This window comes from Lissotriton vulgaris, chromosome 6 (assembly GCF_964263255.1).
Source record: "Lissotriton vulgaris chromosome 6, aLisVul1.2, whole genome shotgun sequence".
Classification (NCBI taxonomy): domain Eukaryota; kingdom Metazoa; phylum Chordata; class Amphibia; order Caudata; family Salamandridae; genus Lissotriton; species Lissotriton vulgaris.
The window spans coordinates 86,569,910-86,587,491 of record NC_141694.1 but is presented as its reverse complement, the minus strand read 5'-3'; the positions used below and the strand labels follow the sequence as shown (position 1 = coordinate 86,587,491).

At 57.1% G+C, this 17,582-nt stretch overlaps 1 protein-coding gene across 2 annotated transcripts in view; it reads right to left on the bottom strand.

Moving 5' to 3' along the window:
- Nucleotides 1–17,582, bottom strand: part of ABCC10 (ATP binding cassette subfamily C member 10) — a 450,580-nt gene that overhangs the window by 103,014 nt on the left and 329,984 nt on the right. The window lies entirely within an intron of this gene.

The following is a 17,582-nucleotide window of genomic DNA, read 5'->3' as shown; positions in this document are numbered from 1 at the left end:
CCCACTAGGCTCCAAGGGTCACAGTTGCTAGATCTAGCCCTCTAGGTTCCAATGGTCACAGTTGCTAGCCCACTAGGCTCCAAGAGTCACAGTTGCTAGCCCACTAGGCTCCAAGGGTCACAATTGCTAGCCCACTAGGCTCCAAGGGTCACAGTTGCTAGCCCTAGCCCACTAGGCTCCAAGGGTCACAGTTGCTAGCCCACTAGGCTCCAAGGGTCACAGTTGCTAGCCCACTAGGCTCCAAGGGTCACAGTTGCTAGCCCACTAGGCTCCAAGGGTCACAGTTGCAAGCCCTAGCCCACTAGCCTCCAAGGGTCACAGTTGCTAGATCTAGCCCACTAGGTTCCAATGGTCACAGTTGCTAGCCCACTAGGCTCCAAGGGTCACAGTTGCTAGCCCACTAGGCTCCAAGGGTCACAGTTGCTAGCCCACTAGGCTCCAAGGGTCACAGTTGCTAGCCTTAGCCCACTAGGCTCCAAGGGTCACAGTTGCTAGCCCACTAGGCTCCAAGGGACACAGTTGCTAGCCCACTAGGCTCCAAGGGACACAGTTGCTAGCCCACTAGGCTCCAAGGGTCACAGTTGCTAGCCCTAGCCCACTAGGCTCCAAGGGTCACAGTTGCAAGCCCACTAGGCTCCAAGGGTCACAGTTGCTAGATCTAGCCCACTAGGTTCCAATGGTCACAGTTGCTAGCCCACTAGGCTCCAAGGGTCACAGTTGCTAGCCCACTAGGCTCCAAGGGTCACAGTTGCTAGCCCACTAGGCTCCAAGGGTCACAGTTGCTAGCCCTAGCCCACTAGGCTCCAAGGGTCACAGTTGCTAGATCTAGCCCACTAGGTTCCAATGGTCACAGTTGCTAGCCCACTAGGCTCCAAGGGTCACAGTTGCTAGCCCACTAGGCTCCAAGGGTCACAGTTGCCATCCCTAGCCCAGTTGCTAGCCCACTAGTGTCCAAGGGTCACAGTTGCTAGCCCACTAGGCTCCAAGGGTCACAGTTGCTAGCCCACTAGGCTCCAAGGGTCACAGTTGCTAGCCCTAGCCCACTAGGCTCCAAGGGTCACAGTTGCTAGCCCACTAGGCTCCAAGGGTCACAGTTGCTATCCCACTAGGCTCCAAGGGTCACAGTTGCTAGCCCTAGCCCACTACGCTCCAAGGGTCACAGTTGCTAGCCCACTAAGCTCCAAGGGTCACAGTTGCTAGCCCACTAGGCTCCAAGGGTCACAGTTGCTAGCCTTAGCCCACTAGGCTCCAAGGGTGCAGTTGCTAGCCCACTAGGCTCCAAGGGACACAGTTGCTAGCCCACTAGGCTCCAAGGGTCACAGTTGCTAGCCTACTAGGCTCCAAGGGTCACAGTTGCTAGCCCTAACCCACTAGGCTCCAAGGGTCACAGTTGCAAGCCCGCTAGGCTCCAAGGGTCACAGTTGCTAGATCTAGCCCACTAGGTTCCAATGGTCACAGTTGCTAGCCCACTAGGCTCCAAGGGTCACAGTTGCTAGCCCACTAGGCTCCAAGGGTCACAGTTGCAAGCCCTAGCCCACTAGCCTCCAAGGGTCACAGTTGCTAGATCTAGCCCACTAGGTTCCAATGGTCACAGTTGCTAGCCTACTAGGCTCCAAGGGTCACAGTTGCTAGCCCACTAGGCTCCAAGGGTCACAGTTGCTAGCCCACTAGGCTCCAAGGGTCACAGTTGCTAGCCTTAGCCCACTAGGCTCCAAGGGTCACAGTTGCTAGCCCACTAGGCTCCAAGGGACACAGTTGCTAGCCCACTAGGCTCCAAGGGACACAGTTGCTAGCCCACTAGGCTCCAAGGGTCACAGTTGCTAGCCCTAGCCCACTAGGCTCCAAGGGTCACAGTTGCAAGCCCACTAGGCTCCAAGGGTCACAGTTGCTAGATCTAGCCCACTAGGTTCCAATGGTCACAGTTGCTAGCCCACTAGGCTCCAAGGGTCACAGTTGCTAGCCCACTAGGCTCCAAGGGTCACAGTTGCTAGCCCACTAGGCTCCAAGGGTCACAGTTGCTAGCCCTAGCCCACTAGGCTCCAAGGGTCACAGTTGCTAGATCTAGCCCACTAGGTTCCAATGGTCACAGTTGCTAGCCCACTAGGCTCCAAGGGTCACAGTTGCTAGCCCACTAGGCTCCAAGGGTCACAGTTGCCATCCCTAGCCCAGTTGCTAGCCCACTAGTGTCCAAGGGTCACAGTTGCTAGCCCACTAGGCTCCAAGGGTCACAGTTGCTAGCCCACTAGGCTCCAAGGGTCACAGTTGCTAGCCCTAGCCCACTAGGCTCCAAGGGTCACAGTTGCTAGCCCACTAGGCTCCAAGGGTCACAGTTGCTATCCCACTAGGCTCCAAGGGTCACAGTTGCTAGCCCTAGCCCACTACGCTCCAAGGGTCACAGTTGCTAGCCCACTAAGCTCCAAGGGTCACAGTTGCTAGCCCACTAGGCTCCAAGGGTCACAGTTGCTAGCCTTAGCCCACTAGGCTCCAAGGGTGCAGTTGCTAGCCCACTAGGCTCCAAGGGACACAGTTGCTAGCCCACTAGGCTCCAAGGGACACAGTTGCTAGCCCACTAGGCTCCAAGGGTCACAGTTGCTAGCCCTAGCCCACTAGGCTCCAAGGGTCACAGTTGCAAGCCCACTAGGCTCCAAGGGTCACAGTTGCTAGATCTAGCCCACTAGGTTCCAATGGTCACAGTTGCTAGCCCACTAGGCTCCAAGGGTCACAGTTGCTAGCCCACTAGGCTCCAAGGGTCACAGTTGCTAGCCCACTAGGCTCCAAGGGTCACAGTTGCTAGCCCTAGCCCACTAGGCTCCAAGGGTCACAGTTGCTAGATCTAGCCCACTAGGTTCCAATGGTCACAGTTGCTAGCCCACTAGGCTCCAAGGGTCACAGTTGCTAGCCCACTAGGCTCCAAGGGTCACAGTTGCCATCCCTAGCCCAGTTGCTAGCCCACTAGTGTCCAAGGGTCACAGTTGCTAGCCCACTAGGCTCCAAGGGTCACAGTTGCTAGCCCACTAGGCTCCAAGGGTCACAGTTGCTAGCCCTAGCCCACTAGGCTCCAAGGGTCACAGTTGCTAGCCCACTAGGCTCCAAGGGTCACAGTTGCTATCCCACTAGGCTCCAAGGGTCACAGTTGCTAGCCCTAGCCCACTACGCTCCAAGGGTCACAGTTGCTAGCCCACTAAGCTCCAAGGGTCACAGTTGCTAGCCCACTAGGCTCCAAGGGTCACAGTTGCTAGCCTTAGCCCACTAGACTCCAAGGGTGCAGTTGCTAGCCCACTAGGCTCCAAGGGACACAGTTGCTAGCCCACTAGGCTCCAAGGGTCACAGTTGCTAGCCTACTAGGCTCCAAGGGTCACAGTTGCTAGCCCTAGCCCACTAGGCTCCAAGGGTCACAGTTGCAAGCCCGCTAGGCTCCAAGGGTCACAGTTGCTAGATCTAGCCCACTAGGTTCCAATGGTCACAGTTGCTAGCCCACTAGGCTCCAAGGGTCACAGTTGCTAGCCCACTAGGCTCCAAGGGTCACAGTTGCTAGCCCACTAGGCTTCAAGGGTCACAGTTGCTAGCCCACTAGGCTCCAAGGGTCACAGTTGCTAGCCCTAGCCCACTAGGCTCCAAGGGTCACAGTTGCTAGCCCACTAGGCTCCAAGGGTCACAGTTGCTATCCCACTAGGCTCTAAGGGTCACAGTTGCTAGCCCTAGCCCACTACGCTCCAAGGGTCACAGTTGCTAGCCCACTAGGCTCCAAGGGTCACAGTTGCTAGCCCACTAGGCTCCAAGGGTCACAGTTGCTAGCCTTAGCCCACTAGGCTCCAAGGGTGCAGTTGCTAGCCCACTAGGCTCCAAGGGACACAGTTGCTAGCCCACTAGGCTCCAAGGGTCACAGTTGCTAGCCCACTAGGCTCCAAGGGTCACAGTTGCTAGCCCTAGCCCACTAGGCTCCAAGGGTCACAGTTGCAAGCCCAATAAGGCTCCAAGGGACACAGTTGCTAGATCTAGCCCACTAGGTTCCAATGGTCACAGTTGCTAGCCCACTAGGCTCCAAGGGTCACAGTTGCTAGCCCACTAGGCTCCAAGGGTCACAGTTGCTAGCCCACTAGGCTCCAAGGGTCACAGTTGCAAGCCCTAGCCCACTAGGCTCCAAGGGTCACAGTTGCTAGATCTAGCCCACTAGGTTCCAATGGTCACAGTTGCTAGCCCACTAGGCTCCAAGGGTCACAGTTGCTAGCCCACTAGGCTCCAAGGGTCGCAGTTGCCATCCCTAGCCCAGTTGCTAGCCCACTAGTGTCCAAGGGTCACAGTTGCTAGCCCACTAGGCTCCAAGGGTCACAGTTGCTATTCCACTAGGCTCCAAGGGTCACAGTTGCTAGCCCTAGCCCACTAGGCTCCAAGGGTCACAGTTGCTAGCCCACTAGGCTCCAAGGGTCACAGTTGCTAGCCCACTAGGCTCCAAGGGTCACAGTTGCTAGCCCACTAGGCTCCAAGGGTCACAGTTGCTAGCCCTAGCCCACTAGGCTCCAAGGGTCACAGTTGCTAGCCCACTAGGCTCCAAGGGTCACAGTTGCTAGATCTAGCCCACTAGGTTCCAATGGTCACAGTTGCTAGCCCACTAGGCTCCAAGGGTCACAGTTGCAAGCCCACTAGGCTCCAAGGGTCACAGTTGCTAGCCCACTAAGCTCCAAGGTTCACAGTTGCAAGCCCTAGCCCACTAGGCTCCAAGGGTCACAGTTGCTAGCCCACTAGGCTCCAAGGGTCACAGTTGCTAGCTCTAGCCCAGTAGGTTCCAAGGGTCACAGTTGCTAGCCCACTAGGCTCCAAGGGTCACAGTTGCTAGCCCACTAGGCTCCAAGGGTCTCAGTTGCAAGCCCTAGCCCACTAGGCTCCAAGGGTCACAGTTGCTAGCCCACTAGGCTCCAAGGGTCACAGTTGCTAGATCTAGCCCACTAGGTTCCAATGGTCACAGTTGCTAGCCCACTAGGCTCCAAGAGTCACAGTTGCTAGCCCACTAGGCTCCAAGGGTCACAGTTGCAAGCCCACTAGGCTCCAAGGGTCACAGTTGCTAGCCCTAGCCCACTAGGCTCCAAGGGTCACAGTTGCTAGCCCACTAGGCTCCAAGGGTCACAGTTGCTAGCCCACTAGGCTTCAAGGGTCACAGTTGCTAGCCCACTAGGCTCCAAGGGTCACAGTTGCTAGCCCTATGCCACTAGGCTCCAAGGGTCACAGTTGCTAGCCCACTAGGCTCCAAGGGTCACAGTTGCTAGATCTAGCCCACTAGGGTCCAATGGTCACAGTTGCTAGCCCACTAGGCTCCAAGGGTCACAGTTGCTAGCCCACTAGGCTCCAAGGGTCACAGTTGCTAGCCCACTAGGCTCCAAGGGTCACAGTTGCTACCCCACTAGGCTCCAAGGGTCACAGTTGCTAGCCCACTAGGCTCCAAGGGTCACAGTTGCAAGCCCTAGCCCACTAGGCTCCAAGGGTCACAGTTGCTAGCCCACTAGGCTCCAAGGGTCACAGTTGCTAGCCCACTAGGCTCCAAGGGTCACAGTTGCAAGCCCTAGCCCACTAGGCTCCAAGGGTCACAGTTGCTAGCCCACTAGGCTCCAAGGGTCACAGTTCCTAGATCTAGCCCACTAGGTTCCAATGGTCACAGTTGCTAGCCCACTAGGCCCCAAGGGTCACAGTTGCTAGCCCACTAGGCTCCAAGGGTCACAATTCCTAGCCCACTAGGCTCCAAGGGTCACAGTTTCTAGCCCTAGCCCACTAGGCTCCAAGGGTCACAGTTGCTAGCCCACTAGGCTCCAAGGGTCACAGTTGCTAGCCCACTAGGCTCCAAGGGTCACAGTTGCTAGCCCACTAGGCTCCAAGGGTCACAGTTGCTAGCCCTAGCCCACTAGGCTCCAAGGGTCACAGTTGCTAGCCCACTAGGCTCCAAGGGTCACAGTTGCTAGATCTAGCCCACTAGGTTCCAATGGTCACAGTTGCTAGCCCACTAGGCTCCAAGGGTCACAGTTGCAAGCCCACTAGGCTCCAAGGGTCACAGTTGCTAGCCCACTAAGCTCCAAGGTTCACAGTTGCAAGCCCTAGCCCACTAGGCTCCAAGGGTCACAGTTGCTAGCCCACTAGGCTCCAAGGGTCACAGTTGCTAGCTCTAGCCGACTAGGTTCCGAGAGTCACAGTTGCTAGCCCACTAGGCTCCAAGGGTCACAGTTGCTAGCCCACTAGGCTCCAAGGGTCTCAGTTGCAAGCCCTAGCCCACTAGGCTCCAAGGGTCACAGTTGCTAGCCCACTAGGCTCCAAGGGTCACAGTTGCTAGATCTAGCCCACTAGGTTCCAATGGTCACAGTTGCTAGCCCACTAGGCTCCAAGAGTCACAGTTGCTAGCCCACTAGGCTCCAAGGGTCACAATTGCTAGCCCACTAGGCTCCAAGGGTCACAGTTGCTAGCCCTAGCCCACTAGGCTCCAAGGGTCACAGTTGCTAGCCCACTAGGTTCCAAGGGTCACAGTTGCTAGCTCTAGCCCACTAGGCTCCAAGGGTCACAGTTGCTAGCCCACTAGGCTCCAAGGGTCACAGTTGCTAGCCCACTAGGCTCCAAGGGTCACAGTTGCAAGCCCTAGCCCACTAGCCTCCAAGGGTCACAGTTGCTAGATCTAGCCCACTAGGTTCCAATGGTCACAGTTGCTAGCCCACTAGGCTCCAAGGGTCACAGTTGCTAGCCCACTAGGCTCCAAGGGTCACAGTTGCTAGCCTTAGCCCACTAGGCTCCAAGGGTCACAGTTGCTAGCCCACTAGGCTCCAAGGGACACAGTTGCTAGCCCACTAGGCTCCAAGGGACACAGTTGCTAGCCCACTAGGCTCCAAGGGTCACAGTTGCTAGCCCTAGCCCACTAGGCTCCAAGGGTCACAGTTGCAAGCCCACTAGGCTCCAAGGGTCACAGTTGCTAGATCTAGCCCACTAGGTTCCAATGGTCACAGTTGCTAGCCCACTAGGCTCCAAGGGTCACAGTTGCTAGCCCACTAGGCTCCAAGGGTCACAGTTGCTAGCCCACTAGGCTCCAAGGGTCACAGTTGATAGCCCTAGCCCACTAGGCTCCAAGGGTCACAGTTGCTAGATCTAGCCCACTAGGTTCCAATGGTCACAGTTGCTAGCCCACTAGGCTCCAAGGGTCACAGTTGCTAGCCCACTAGGCTCCAAGGGTCACAGTTGCCATCCCTAGCCCAGTTGCTAGCCCACTAGTGTCCAAGGGTCACAGTTGCTAGCCCACTACGCTCCAAGGGTCACAGTTGCTAGCCCACTAGGCTCCAAGGGTCACAGTTGCTAGCCCTAGCCCACTAGGCTCCAAGGGTCACAGTTGCTAGCCCACTAGGCTCCAAGGGTCACAGTTGCTATCCCACTAGGCTCCAAGGGTCACAGTTGCTAGCCCACTAGGCTCCAAGGGTCCCAGTTGCTAGCCCACTAGGCTCCAAGGGTCACAGTTGCTAGCCCACCAGGCTCCAAGGGTCACAGTTGCTAGATCTAGCCCACTAGGTTCCAATGGTCACAGTTGCTAGCCCACTAGGCTCCAAGGGTCACAGTTGCTAGCCCACTAGGCTCCAAGGGTCACAGTTGCCATCCCTAGCCCAGTTGCTAGCCCACTAGTGTCCAAGGGTCACAGTTGCTAGCCCACTACGCTCCAAGGGTCACAGTTGCTAGCCCACTAGGCTCCAAGGGTCACCGTTGCTAGCCCTAGCCCACTAGGCTCCAAGGGTCACAGTTGCTAGCCCACTAGGTTCCAAGGGTCACAGTTGCTAGCCCACTAGGCTCCAAGGGTCACAGTTGCTAGCCCACTAGGCTCCAAGGGTCCCAGTTGCTAGCCCACTAGGCTCCAAGGGTCACAGTTGCTAGCCCACCAGGCTCCAAGGGTCACAGTTGCAAGCTCTAGCCCACTAGGCTCCAAGGGTCACAGTTGCTAGCCCACTAGGCTCCAAGGGTCACAGTTGCTAGCCCACTAGGCTCCAAGGGTCACAGTTGCAAGCCCTAGCCCACTAGGCTCCAAGGGTCACAGTTGCTAGCCCACTAGGCTCCAAGGCTCACAGTTGCTAGGTCTAGCCCACTAGGTTCCAATGGTCACAGTTGCTAGCCCACTAGGCTCCAAGGGTCACAGTTGCAAGCCCACTAGGCTCCAAGGGTCACAGTTGCTAGCCCACTAAGCTCCAAAGGTCACAGTTGCAAGCCCTAGCCCACTAGGCTCCAAGGGTCACAGTTGCTAGCCCACTAGGCTCCAAGGGTCACAGTTGCTAGCTCTAGCCCACTAGGTTCCAAGGGTCACAGTTGCTAGCCCACTAGGCTCCAAGGGTCACAGTTGCTAGCCCACTAGGCTCCAAGGGTCACAATTGCTAGCCCACTAGGCTCCAAGGGTCACAGTTGCTAGCCCTAGCCCACTAGGCTCCAAGGGTCACAGTTGCTAGCCCACTAGGCTCCAAGGGTCACAGTTGCTAGCTCTAGCCCACTAGGCTCCAAGGGTCACAGTTGCTAGCCCACTAGGCTCCAAGGGTCACAGTTGCTAGCCCACTAGGCTCCAAGGGTCACAGTTGCAAGCCCTAGCCCACTAGCCTCCAAGGGTCACAGTTGCTAGATCTAGCCCACTAGGTTCCAATGGTCACAGTTGCTAGCCCACTAGGCTCCAAGGGTCACAGTTGCTAGCCCACTAGGCTCCAAGGGTCACAGTTGCTAGCCCACTAGGCTCCAAGGGTCACAGTTGCTAGCCTTAGCCCACTAGGCTCCAAGGGTCACAGTTGCTAGCCCACTAGGCTCCAAGGGACACAGTTGCTAGCCCACTAGGCTCCAAGGGACACAGTTGCTAGCCCACTAGGCTCCAAGGGTCACAGTTGCTAGCCCTAGCCCACTAGGCTCCAAGGGTCACAGTTGCAAGCCCACTAGGCTCCAAGGGTCACAGTTGCTAGATCTAGCCCACTAGGTTCCAATGGTCACAGTTGCTAGCCCACTAGGATCCAAGGGTCACAGTTGCTAGCCCACTAGGCTCCAAGGGTCACAGTTGCTAGCCCACTAGGCTCCAAGGGTCACAGTTGATAGCCCTAGCCCACTAGGCTCCAAGGGTCACAGTTGCTAGATCTAGCCCACTAGGTTCCAATGGTCACAGTTGCTAGCCCACTAGGCTCCAAGGGTCACAGTTGCTAGCCCACTAGGCTCCAAGGGTCACAGTTGCCATCCCTAGCCCAGTTGCTAGCCCACTAGTGTCCAAGGGTCACAGTTGCTAGCCCACTACGCTCCAAGGGTCACAGTTGCTAGCCCACTAGGCTCCAAGGGTCACAGTTGCTAGCCCTAGCCCACTAGGCTCCAAGGGTCACAGTTGCTAGCCCACTAGGCTCCAAGGGTCACAGTTGCTATCCCACTAGGCTCCAAGGGTCACAGTTGATAGCCCTAGCCCACTAGGCTCCAAGGGTCACAGTTGCTAGATCTAGCCCACTAGGTTCCAATGGTCACAGTTGCTAGCCCACTAGGCTCCAAGGGTCACAGTTGCTAGCCCACTAGGCTCCAAGGGTCACAGTTGCCATCCCTAGCCCAGTTGCTAGCCCACTAGTGTCCAAGGGTCACAGTTGCTAGCCCACTACGCTCCAAGGGTCACAGTTGCTAGCCCACTAGGCTCCAAGGGTCACAGTTGCTAGCCCTAGCCCACTAGGCTCCAAGGGTCACAGTTGCTAGCCCACTAGGCTCCAAGGGTCACAGTTGCTATCCCACTAGGCTCCAAGGGTCACAGTTGCTAGCCCACTAGGCTCCAAGGGTCCCAGTTGCTAGCCCACTAGGCTCCAAGGGTCACAGTTGCTAGCCCACCAGGCTCCAAGGGTCACAGTTGCTAGATCTAGCCCACTAGGTTCCAATGGTCACAGTTGCTAGCCCACTAGGCTCCAAGGGTCACAGTTGCTAGCCCACTAGGCTCCAAGGGTCACAGTTGCCATCCCTAGCCCAGTTGCTAGCCCACTAGTGTCCAAGGGTCACAGTTGCTAGCCCACTACGCTCCAAGGGTCACAGTTGCTAGCCCACTAGGCTCCAAGGGTCACCGTTGCTAGCCCTAGCCCACTAGGCTCCAAGGGTCACAGTTGCTAGCCCACTAGGTTCCAAGGGTCACAGTTGCTAGCCCACTAGGCTCCAAGGGTCACAGTTGCTAGCCCACTAGGCTCCAAGGGTCCCAGTTGCTAGCCCACTAGGCTCCAAGGGTCACAGTTGCTAGCCCACCAGGCTCCAAGGGTCACAGTTGCAAGCTCTAGCCCACTAGGCTCCAAGGGTCACAGTTGCTAGCCCACTAGGCTCCAAGGGTCACAGTTGCTAGCCCACTAGGCTCCAAGGGTCACAGTTGCAAGCCCTAGCCCACTAGGCTCCAAGGGTCACAGTTGCTAGCCCACTAGGCTCCAAGGCTCACAGTTGCTAGGTCTAGCCCACTAGGTTCCAATGGTCACAGTTGCTAGCCCACTAGGCTCCAAGGGTCACAGTTGCAAGCCCACTAGGCTCCAAGGGTCACAGTTGCTAGCCCACTAAGCTCCAAAGGTCACAGTTGCAAGCCCTAGCCCACTAGGCTCCAAGGGTCACAGTTGCTAGCCCACTAGGCTCCAAGGGTCACAGTTGCTAGCTCTAGCCCACTAGGTTCCAAGGGTCACAGTTGCTAGCCCACTAGGCTCCAAGGGTCACAGTTGCTAGCCCACTAGGCTCCAAGGGTCACAATTGCTAGCCCACTAGGCTCCAAGGGTCACAGTTGCTAGCCCTAGCCCACTAGGCTCCAAGGGTCACAGTTGCTAGCCCACTAGGCTCCAAGGGTCACAGTTGCTAGCTCTAGCCCACTAGGCTCCAAGGGTCACAGTTGCTAGCCCACTAGGCTCCAAGGGTCACAGTTGCTAGCCCACTAGGCTCCAAGGGTCACAGTTGCAAGCCCTAGCCCACTAGCCTCCAAGGGTCACAGTTGCTAGATCTAGCCCACTAGGTTCCAATGGTCACAGTTGCTAGCCCACTAGGCTCCAAGGGTCACAGTTGCTAGCCCACTAGGCTCCAAGGGTCACAGTTGCTAGCCCACTAGGCTCCAAGGGTCACAGTTGCTAGCCCTAGCCCACTAGGCTCCAAGGGTCACAGTTGCTAGCCCACTAGGCTCCAAGGGACACAGTTGCTAGCCCACTAGGCTCCAAGGGACACAGTTGCTAGCCCACTAGGCTCCAAGGGTCACAGTTGCTAGCCCTAGCCCACTAGGCTCCAAGGGTCACAGTTGCAAGCCCACTAGGCTCCAAGGGTCACAGTTGCTAGATCTAGCCCACTAGGTTCCAATGGTCACAGTTGCTAGCCCACTAGGCTCCAAGGGTCACAGTTGCTAGCCCACTAGGCTCCAAGGGTCACAGTTGCTAGCCCACTAGGCTCCAAGGGTCACAGTTGATAGCCCTAGCCCACTAGGCTCCAAGGGTCACAGTTGCTAGATCTAGCCCACTAGGTTCCAATGGTCACAGTTGCTAGCCCACTAGGCTCCAAGGGTCACAGTTGCTAGCCCACTAGGCTCCAAGGGTCACAGTTGCCATCCCTAGCCCAGTTGCTAGCCCACTAGTGTCCAAGGGTCACAGTTGCTAGCCCACTACGCTCCAAGGGTCACAGTTGCTAGCCCACTAGGCTCCAAGGGTCACAGTTGCTAGCCCTAGCCCACTAGGCTCCAAGGGTCACAGTTGCTAGCCCACTAGGCTCCAAGGGTCACAGTTGCTATCCCACTAGGCTCCAAGGGTCACAGTTGCTAGCCCTCGCCCACTACGCTCCAAGGGTCACAGTTGCTAGCCCACTAAGCTCCAAGGGTCAAAGTTGCTAGCCCACTAGGCTCCAAGGGTCACAGTTGCTAGCCTTAGCCCACTAGGCTCCAAGGGTGCAGTTGCTAGCCCACTAGGCTCCAAGGGACACAGTTGCTAGCCCACTAGGCTCCAAGGGTCACAGTTGCTAGCCCACTAGGCTCCAAGGGTCACAGTTGCTAGCCCACTAGGCTCCAAGGGTCACAGTTGCTAGCCCTAGCCCACTAGGCTCCAAGGGTCACAGTTGCAAGCCCACTAGGCTCCAAGGGTCACAGTTGCTAGATCTAGCCCACTAGGTTCCAATGGTCACAGTTGCTAGCCCACTAGGCTCCAAGGGTCACAGTTGCTAGCCCACTAGGCTCCAAGGGTCACAGTTGCTATCCCACTAGGCTCCAAGGGTCACAGTTGCTAGCCCTCGCCCACTACGCTCCAAGGGTCACAGTTGCTAGCCCACTAAGCTCCAAGGGTCAAAGTTGCTAGCCCACTAGGCTCCAAGGGTCACAGTTGCTAGCCTTAGCCCACTAGGCTCCAAGGGTGCAGTTGCTAGCCCACTAGGCTCCAAGGGACACAGTTGCTAGCCCACTAGGCTCCAAGGGTCACAGTTGCTAGCCCACTAGGCTCCAAGGGTCACAGTTGCTAGCCCACTAGGCTCCAAGGGTCACAGTTGCTAGCCCTAGCCCACTAGGCTCCAAGGGTCACAGTTGCAAGCCCACTAGGCTCCAAGGGTCACAGTTGCTAGATCTAGCCCACTAGGTTCCAATGGTCACAGTTGCTAGCCCACTAGGCTCCAAGGGTCACAGTTGCTAGCCCACTAGGCTCCAAGGGTCACAGTTGCTAGCCCACTAGGCTCCAAGGGTCACAGTTGCTAGCCCTAGCCCACTAGGCTCCAAGGGTCACAGTTGCTAGATCTAGCCCACTAGGTTCCAATGGTCACAGTTGCTAGCCCACTAGGCTCCAAGGGTCACAGTTGCTAGCCCACTAGGCTCCAAGGGTCACAGTTGCCATCCCTAGCCCAGTTGCTAGCCCACTAGTGTCCAAGGGTCACAGTTGCTAGCCCACTAGGCTCCAAGGGTCACAGTTGCTAGCCCACTAGGCTCCAAGGGTCACAGTTGCTAGCCCTAGCCCACTAGGCTCCAAGGGTCACAGTTGCTAGCCCACTAGGCTCCAAGGGTCACAGTTGCTATCCCACTAGGCTCCAAGGGTCACAGTTGCTAGCCCTAGCCCACTACGCTCCAAGGGTCACAGTTGCTAGCCCACTAGCCTCCAAGGGTCACAGTTGCTAGCCCACTAGGCTCCAAGGGTCACAGTTGCTAGCCTTAGCCCACTAGGCTCCAAGGGTCCAGTTGCTAGCCCACTAGGCTCCAAGGGACACAGTTGCTAGCCCACTAGGCTCCAAGGGTCACAGTTGCTAGCCCACTAGGCTCCAAGGGTCACAGTTGCTAGCCCTAGCCCACTATGCTCCAAGGGTCACAGTTGCAAGCCCAATAAGGCTCCAAGGGACACAGTTGCTAGATCTAGCCCACTAGGTTCCAATGGTCACAGTTGCTAGCCCACTAGGCTCCAAGGGTCACAGTTGCTAGCCCACTAGGCTCCAAGGGTCACAGTTGCTAGCCCACTAGGCTCCAAGGGTCACAGTTGCAAGCCCTAGCCCACTAGGCTCCAAGGGTCACAGTTGCTAGATCTAGCCCACTAGGTTCCAATGGTCACAGTTGCTAGCCCACTAGGCTCCAAGGGTCACAGTTGCTAGCCCACTAGGCTCCAAGGGTCGCAGTGGCCATCCCTAGCCCAGTTGCTAGCCCACTAGTGTCCAAGGGTCACAGTTGCTAGCCCACTAGGCTCCAAGGGTCACAGTTGCTATCCCACTAGGCTCCAAGGGTCACAGTTGCTAGCCCACTAGGCTCCAAGGGTCACAGTTGCTATCCCACTAGGCTCCAAGGGTCACAGTTGCTAGCCCTAGACCACTAGGCTCCAAGGGTCACAGTTGCAAGCCCAATAAGGCTCCAAGGGACACAGTTGCTAGATCTAGCCCACTAGGTTCCAATGGTCACAGTTGCTAGCCCACTAGGCTCCAAGGGTCACAGTTGCTAGCCCACTAGGCTCCAAGGGTCACAGTTGCTAGCCCACTAGGCTCCAAGGGTCACAGTTGCAAGCCCTAGCCCACTAGGCTCCAAGGGTCACAGTTGCTAGATCTAGCCCACTAGGTTCCAACGGTCACAGTTGCTAGCCCACTAGGCTCCAAGGGTCACAGTTGCTAGCCCACTAGGCTCCAAGGGTTGCAGTTGCCATCCCTAGCCCAGTTGCTAGCCCACTAGTGTCCAAGGGTCACAGTTGCTAGCCCACTAGGCTCCAAGGGTCACAGTTGCTATTCCACTAGGCTCCAAGGGTCACAGTTGCTAGCCCTAGCCCACTAGGCTCCAACTCTGGTGCACGCAGATCAAAACGGCTTCATGCCGGCGCGGTGCACGTCTCGTAATCTACGCCGCCTCTTCCGGATTCAGGAAGCGGCTCTGACGCATTGGCCTAGATCGGGGTGCCTGGTCCTGGACCTGGAGAAGGCCTTCGACTCGGTAGAATGGCCATACCTGGGAGCCGTGCTGGACAGATTCGAGGTGGGTGAGGCATTTGCTGACATGGTCGGACTGCTCTACCAGAGACCCAGTGTCCGAGTGAGGACGGGAGGGCTGCTGTCGGAGAAGATCGGGGTGCGTAGAGGCACCAGGCAAGGCTGCCCCCTGTCGCCCCTCCTCTTCTCCTTAGCCATTGAACCACTAGCGGCTCTGCTACGGGACAGAGGAGCGGAATGGGGGATCCCACTGGCTGATGGAACGCACATAGTCTCACTCTACGCAGACGACCTGCTGCTTTATGTGCGGGACCTCACCACGGTGCCAGCCGAGCTATCGGACGTCTTCCAGACCTTCGCAGAGGTCTCGGGCCTCAGGGTCAATTGGGCCAAGTCCGGGGCATACTCGTTCAGCCGTGTCCAGGAGGAATGCGATGTGCATCTTGGAGGGGCCAGGCTCGCTTGGTACCCGACCACGTTTAAATACCTAGGGCTGCACATCTATAGAGACCCACAGGACTTACTGGAGGGCAACCTGGTGCGCGCCATTTCTTCTCTGCGAGCTCAGATGTCCTTTTGGAAAACCCTTCCGCTGAACGTGCCCAGCCGCATAGCTCTTACTAAAATGATAGCGCTCCCTAGGCTGCTATATCACTTCGCGAATATCCCCACGTATGTCCCCACGCGGATATTCCGCGATCTGGAATCAATGCTTCGTGGCTTGATCTGGAACACGGGGCGACCTCGAGTGGCGCTGGCTAAACTGTACTCCCCGACCGCGGAGGGAGGAATGGCTGTCCCCAACATGGAGCTGTATTACCTGGCCGCACAGCTCCAATGGGTGACGTACTGGCTCAGCGATGCACATCTGGACGATACGGCCACTGCGGACTACCAATGGACGCATTCCCAGACCTGCGCCCTGTTTCACCCTGTTGGACAGGCCACATGACGGGCCGCTCTCCCCCGGCTCGACCAAGCCCGAGCCAGTCATACAAGCACCACACACCACCATTGCACGTCCTACGTCCCCTCAGGGACACCTGCCCTCGAGCATGATAACCTCGTGGGTCCGATCCACGGCCGACCCACGCGCCCAGCCCGGGCCGCCATCTTGGACACTTCGCCACGAGGCCGCCTGGCCCCCGATCGACCTCAACCCTGGGCCTAGCCCGGCCTCAGACATTCCGGCACCACCCTCCACCCAGGAGGCGAGCGAGCTACTTGGCCAGTCAATGGGAGAAAGAGGTGTCGATGGTTCTCCCCCGGCCAGTGCCGCTCGCCCATCGCCTCCCCGGGCGCTGGCTCCACCCCCCTGCTGGGTGTCTGGACTCCCTCATCCCGGACCTCCCGACCTCCAAGTGCGAGGGTCCGGACATCAAAGCACGCCAGCCCTATAACTGGGGCAGCTCCAGAACAGGAAGGCAGTTGTATCTTGGAGTCGAGAGACGAAAGAAGAACTCATCCTGGACGGACCACTGGCGCTGCCGTAGCTCTGTCCTGTGCACCATCATCCTGCCTGTTGGCGCTGCCACAGCCGTCGTAACCTTCATCCTTCACCGTCGTCCGGATCTGCTGGCGAGGCCGCGGACCGTTGTAACTGTCATCTGCATCGGGACCTGCTTGGCTTCTCCACGGCCCGTCGACCATCCTTCATCCATATCGGGACCTGCTTGGCTTCTCCACGGCCCGCCGACCACCCTTCATCCATCTCGGGACCTGCTTGGCTCCTCCACGGCCCGATCAGCAACCACGCCGAGCTCGAGGATTGAGAGCTATTGAACTCATTGGTAACTAAGACTGTCCCGCTACCCTTTTCCTCAACCAGAGATCAGAACCGAGGGGACCCCCGAGTCCAGACCTCCTTGTATTATATCAACGTAACCTAAGAAGTGCATATAAAATCTCGTTAACCTTCAATCTTGTGTGGTGTCCGTCTGTGGGGGGGAAGTTACTTATCTGTACAGTCGTTGGAGACGGCTCTCCCTGGAGACCTCTCCCCGTAATCTCGGCCGACCCTCCCGGTCCGTCTAACATTGGTGGCCAGCGGCGCGATCCGAATCACCGCATAACGTACAGAGAGTAGCTCACCCCACAACGAACAACAATGTCGACTAAAGAGAGCGGATCAACTGAGAAGTTCCAAATGGAAAAGCTAGAGGAATACAGCCATCGTGAACTAAAGCAGTTCTGCATCGAACTAGGTATCGCTACCACCGGACTAAGTACCAAGGACGATTTTAAGCATGCCCTAGAATCTTGGGCAGAGACCGGGGATGTCGAAGCCCCGGAGCAAAGCACCGCGAAAAAGACCAACACGGCCCCTGAAGAGCAAAGAACGGGTCTCTCGCAAGACGAGATCCAAGAAAGAGAAAAAGCCCGACTACACGAACTTGAAATGGCCCGACTCAAGATGGACATAGAACTCAAATTGGCCGAGCAAAAAATAAACTTAGAGCACCTTCGCCTCCGAGAAGAAAGAGAGGAGAAACAGAGGCAAAGGGAGCTCGAGGAAAAAAGACTAACGTACGAGCACGAGCGGAACCTAGCCGAGATCAACCTGCGCAAACAGAATAAAGAATTAGGGGTGCCCGACAGACCGTCCACCCCCGGGACCACGGACAAAAAAGTGCACATCCCCAAGGATGTGGTCCGAGAATATTTTCGAGAAGACGACATCCAGCAATGGTTTAAGGCATATGAAATCGCGATGACTGCGCACCGGATCGATAGAGCCGACTGGGGAGCCGGCCTATGGGGCAAATTCCTCAATGAGGGCCGCGATACTCTGTTACAGCTCCCAGACCACCAGATGACCTCCTACGACCATATGAAAGCGGCCCTCCTCACTCGATATGGCCTCACGCCCGAGATGTACCGTCAGAGGTTCCGAGACTGCACACGCATTCCAGGTACAACTTGGGTGGACTATGTAACGTACTTCAGCCGAGCCTTCGAAGGCTGGATCAGAGGGAACAACGTCACGACCTACGAGCAGTTGTTCAATCTGATGGTATGGGAGCATCTGTCCAACAACTGCTTCATTGAACTACGCCAACACCTCCTCGACAGCAAGTTAACCGATCCCCGGCAGCTCGCAGCCGAAGCTGACCGGTGGGAGATCACCCGAGTGGGCCGGAATGGGTCCTACGAGCAGAACAGGAACAACAATGGTCACCACCGATCCAGAGGAGGAGGAGGGGGCCAAGGAC